The sequence below is a fragment of the Notothenia rossii genome (assembly GCF_949606895.1).
Source record: "Notothenia rossii genome assembly, chromosome: 6".
Lineage (NCBI taxonomy): Eukaryota > Metazoa > Chordata > Actinopteri > Perciformes > Nototheniidae > Notothenia > Notothenia rossii.
Genome location: NC_136909.1, coordinates 408854 through 415667, shown reverse-complemented (window position 1 = coordinate 415667; position 6814 = coordinate 408854).

Here is a 6814-nt window from a genome sequence, read left to right as displayed (position 1 = left end):
ACACACATACTTTACTCAAGTAGAAGTACACACATCCTTTACTCAACTAGAAGTACACACATCCTTTACTCAAGTAGAAGTACACACATCCTTTACTCAAGTAGAAGTACACACATCCTTTACTCAAGTAGAAGTACACACATACTTTACTCAAGTAGAAGTACACATATACTTTACTCAAGTAGAAGTACACACATACTTTACTCAAGTAGAAGTACACATCCTTTACTCAAGTAGAAGTACACACGTCCTTTACTCAAGTAGAAGTACACACATCCTTTACTCAAGTAGAAGTACACACATCCTTTACTCAAGTAGAAGTACACACATCGTTTACTCAAGTAGAAGTACACACATCGTTTACTCAAGTAGAAGTACACACATCCTTTACTCAAGTAGAAGTACACACATCCTTTACTCAAGTAGAAGTACACACATCGTTTACTCAAGTAGAAGTACACACATCCTTTACTCAAGTAGAAGTACACACATCCTTTACTCAAGTAGAAGTACACACATCCTTTACTCAAGAAGTACACACATACTTTACTCAAGTAGAAGTACACATATACTTTACTCAAGTAGAAGTACACACATACTTTACTCAAGTAGAAGTACACATCCTTTACTCAAGTAGAAGTACACACATCCTTTACTCAAGTAGAAGTACACACATCCTTTACTCAAGTAGAAGTACACACATCCTTTACTCAAGTAGAAGTACACATCCTTTACTCAGGTAGAAGGGTTAGAACCATAGAACCATAACACCTCTATCAGCTGATCCAACAGGAACATAGAACCATAACACCTCTATCAGCTGATCCAACAGGAACATAGAACCATAACACCTCTATCAGCTGATCCAACAGGAACATAGAACCATAACACCTCTATCAGCTGATCCAACAGGAACATAGAACCATAACACCTCTATCAGCTGATCCAACAGGAACATAGAACCATAACACCTCTATCAGCTGATCCAACAGGAACATAGAACCATAACACCTCTATCAGCTGATCCAACAGGAACATAGAACCATAACACCTCTATCAGCTGATCACACATGAACATAGAACCATAACACATCTATCAGCTGATCCAACAGGAACATAGAACCATAACACCTCTATCAGCTGATCCAACAGGAACATAGAACCATAACACCTCTATCAGCTGATCCAACAGGAACATAGAACCATAACACCTCTATCAGCTGATCACACATGAACATAGAACCATAACACCTCTATCAGTTGATCCAACAGGAACATAGAACCATAACACCTCTATCAGCTGATCCAACAGGAACATAGAACCATAACACCTCTATCAGCTGATCCAACAGGAACATAGAACCATAACACCTCTATCAGCTGATCCAACAGGAACATAGAACCATAACACCTCTATCAGCTGATCCAACAGGAACATAGAACCATAACACCTCTATCAGCTGATCCAACAGGAACATAGAACCATAACACCTCTATCAGCTGATCCAACAGGAACATAGAACCATAACACCTCTATCAGCTGATCCAACAGGAACATAGAACCATAACACCTCTATCAGCTGATCCAACAGGAACATAGAACCATAACACCTCTATCAGCTGATCCAACAGGAACATAGAACCATAACACCTCTATCAGCTGATCCAACAGGAACATAGAACCATGACACCTCTATCAGCTGATCCAACAGGAACATAGAACCATAACACCTCTATCAGCTGATCCAACAGGAACATAGAACCATAACACCTCTATCAGCGGATCCAACAGGAACATAGAACCATAACACCTCTATCAGCTGATCCAACAGGAACATAGAACCATAACACCTCTATCAGCTGATCCAACAGGAACATAGAACCATAACACCTCTATCAGCTGATCCAACAGGAACATAGAACCATAACACCTCTATCAGCTGATCCAACAGGAACATAGAACCATAACACGTCTATCAGCTGATCCAACAGGAACATAGAACCATAACACGTCTATCAGCTGATCACACAGGAACATAGAACCATAACACCTCTATCAGCTGATCCAACAGGAACATAGAACCATAACACCTCTATCAGCTGATCCAACAGGAACATAGAACCATAACACCTCTATCAGTTGATCCAACAGGAACATAGAACCATAACACCTCTATCAGCTGATCCAACAGGATCATAGAACCATAAGACCTCTATCAGCTGATCCAACAGGAACATAGAACCATAACACCTCTATCAGCTGATCCAACAGGAACATAGAACCATAACACCTCTATCAGCTGATCCAACAGGAACATAGAACCATAACACCTCTATCAGCTGATCACACATGAACATAGAACCATAACACCTCTATCAGCTGATCCAACAGGAACATAGAACCATAACACCTCTATCAGCTGATCCAACAGGAACATAGAACCATAACACCTCTATCAGCTGATCCAACAGGAACATAGAACCATAACACCTCTATCAGCTGATCCAACAGGAACATAGAACCATAACACCTCTATCAGCTGATCCAACAGGAACATAGAACCATAACACCTCTATCAGCTGATCCAACAGGAACATAGAACCATAACACCTCTATCAGCTGATCCAACAGGAACATAGAACCATAACACCTCTATCAGCTGATCCAACAGGAACATAGAACCATAACACCTCTATCAGCTGATCCAACAGGAACATAGAACCATAACACCTCTATCAGCTGATCCAACAGGAACATAGAACCATAACACCTCTATCAGCCGATCCAACAGGAACATAGAACCATAACACCTCTATCAGCCGATCCAACAGGAACATAGAACCATAACACCTCTATCAGCCGATCCAACAGGAACATAGAACCATAACACCTCTATCAGCTGATCTAACAGGAACATAGAACCATAACACCTCTATCAGCTGATCTAACAGGAACATAGAACCATAACACCTCTATCAGCTGATCCAACAGGAACATAGAACCATAACACCTCTATCAGCTGATCCAACAGGAACATAGAACCATAACACCTCTATCAGCTGATCCAACAGGAACATAGAACCATAACACCTCTATCAGCTGATCCAACAGGAACATAGAACCATAACACCTCTATCAGCTGATCCAACAGGAACATAGAACCATAACACCTCTATCAGCTGATCCAACAGGAACATAGAACCATAACAACCCTATCAGCTGATCCAACAGGAACATAGAACCATAACACCTCTATCAGCTGATCACACAGGAACATAGAACCATAACACGTCTATCAGCTGATCCAACAGGAACATAGAACCATAACACGTCTATCAGCTGATCACACAGGAACATAGAACCATAACACCTCTATCAGCTGATCCAACAGGAACATAGAACCATAACACCTCTATCAGCTGATCCAACAGGAACATAGAACCATAACACCTCTATCAGCTGATCCAACAGGAACATAGAATCATAACACCTCTATCAGTTGATCCAACAGGAACATAGAACCATAACACCTCTATCAGCTGATCCAACAGGATCATAGAACCATAAGACCTCTATCAGCTGATCCAACAGGATCATAGAACCATAACACCTCTATCAGCTGATCCAACAGGAACATAGAACCATAACACCTCTATCAGCTGATCCAACAGGATCATAGAACCATAAGACCTCTATCAGCTGATCCAACAGGATCATAGAACCATAAGACCTCTATCAGCTGATCCAACAGGAACATAGAACCATAACACCTCTATCAGCTGATCCAACAGGATCATAGAACCATAAGACCTCTATCAGCTGATCCAACAGGAACATAGAACCATAACACCTCTATCAGCTGATCCAACAGGAACATAGAATCATAACACCTCTATCAGTTGATCCAACAGGAACATAGAACCATAACACCTCTATCAGCTGATCCAACAGGATCATAGAACCATAAGACCTCTATCAGCTGATCCAACAGGAACATAGAACCATAACACCTCTATCAGCTGATCCAACAGGAACATAGAACCATAACACCTCTATCAGCTGATCCAACAGGAACATAGAACCATAACACCTCTATCAGTTGATCCAACAGGAACATAGAACCATAACACCTCTATCAGCTGATCCAACAGGATCATAGAACCATAACACCTCTATCAGCTGATCCAACAGGAACATAGAACCATAACACCTCTATCAGCTGATCCAACAGGAACATAGAACCATAACACCTCTATCAGCTGATCCAACAGGAACATAGAACCATAACACCTCTATCAGCTGATCCAACAGGAACATAGAACCATAACACCTCTATCAGCTGATCCAACAGGAACATAGAACCATAACACCTCTATCAGCTGATCCAACAGGAACATAGAACCATAACACCTCTATCAGCTGATCCAACAGGAACATAGAACCATAACACCTCTATCAGCGGATCCAACAGGAACATAGAACCATAACACCTCTATCAGCTGATCCAACAGGAACATAGAACCATAACACCTCTATCAGCGGATCCAACAGGAACATAGAACCATAACACCTCTATCAGCTGATCCAACAGGAACATAGAACCATAACACCTCTATCAGCTGATCCAACAGGAACATAGAACCATAACACCTCTATCAGCGGATCCAACAGGAACATAGAACCATAACACCTCTATCAACTGATCCAACAGGAACATAGAACCATAACACCTCTATCAGCTGATCTAACAGGAACATAGAACCATAACACCTCTATCAGCTGATCCAACAGGAACATAGAACCATAACACCTCTATCAACTGATCCAACAGGAACATAGAACCATAACACCTCTATCAGCTGATCCAACAGGAACATAGAACCATAACACCTCTATCAGCTGATCCAACAGGAACATAGAACCATAACACCTCTATCAGCTGATCTAACAGGAACATAGAACCATAACACCTCTATCAGCTGATCCAACAGGAACATAGAACCATAACACGTCTATCAGCTGATCCAACAGGAACATAGAACCATAACACCTCTATCAGCTGATCCAACAGGAACATAGAACCATAACACCTCTATCAGCTGATCCAACAGGAACATAGAACCATAACACCTCTATCAGCTGATCCAACAGGAACATAGAACCATAACACCTCTATCAGCCGATCCAACAGGAACATAGAACCATAACACCTCTATCAGCTGATCCAACAGGAACATAGAACCATAACACCTCTATCAGCTGATCCAACAGGAACATAGAACCATAACACCTCTATCAGCTGATCCAACAGGAACATAGAACCATAACACCTCTATCAGCTGATCCAACAGGAACATAGAACCATAACACCTCTATCAGCTGATCCAACAGGAACATAGAACCATAACACCTCTATCAACTGATCCAACAGGAACATAGAACCATAACACCTCTATCAGCTGATCCAACAGGAACATAGAACCATAACACCTCTATCAGCTGATCCAACAGGAACATAGAACCATAACACCTCTATCAGCTGATCCAACAGGAACATAGAACCATAACACCTCTATCAGCTGATCTAACAGGAACATAGAACCATAACACCTCTATCAGCTGATCCAACAGGAACATAGAACCATAACACGTCTATCAGCTGATCCAACAGGAACATAGAACCATAACACCTCTATCAGCTGATCCAACAGGAACATAGTGACCACAGTGACCACATTGACCACAGTGACCCCAGTGACCCCAGTGACCACAGTGACCACAGTGACCACAGCGACCATAGTGACCACAGTGACCCCAGTGACCCCAGTGACCACAGTGACCACAGTGACCACAGTGACCGGAGTGACCCCAGTGACCCCAGTGACCACAGTGACCCCAGTGACCACAGTGACCACAGCGACCATAGTGACCACAGTGACCATAGTGACCACAGTGACCACAGCGACCACAGTGATCACAGTGACCCCAGTGACCACAGTGACCACAGTGACCACAGTGACCACAGTGACCCCAGTGACCACATTGACCCCAGTGACCACAGTGACCACAGTGACCCCAGTGACCACAGCGACCATAGTGACCACAGTGACCCCAGTGACCCCAGTGACCACAGTGACCACATTGACCCCAGTGACCACAGTGACCACAGTGACCCCAGTGACCACAGCGACCACAGTGACCCCAGTGACCCCAGTGACCACAGTGACCACAGTGACCCCAGTGACCACAGTGACCCCAGTGACCACAGTGACCCCAGTGACCACAGTGACCCCAGTGACCACAGTGACCACATTGACCACAGTGACCCCAGTGACCACAGCGACCATAGTGACCACAGTGACCCCAGTGACCCCAGTGACCACAGTGACCGGAGTGACCCCAGTGACCCCAGTGACCACAGTGACCACAGTGACCCCAGTGACCACAGTGACCATAGTGACCACAGTGACCACAGTGACCCCAGTGACCCCAGTGACCACAGTGACCACAGTGACCCCAGTGACCACAGTGACCATAGTGACCACAGTGACCACAGTGACCCCAGTGACCACAGTGACCGGAGTGACCACAGTGACCACAGTGACCCCAGTGACCACAGTGACCGGAGTGACCCCAGTGACCACAGTGACCACAGCGACCACAGTGACCACAGTGACCACAGTGACCACAGCGACCACAGCGACCACAGTGACCACAGTGACCCCAGTGACCACAGTGACCCCAGTGACCACAGTGACCACAGTGACCCCAGTGACCACAGTGACCACAGTGACCACAGTGACCCCAGTGACC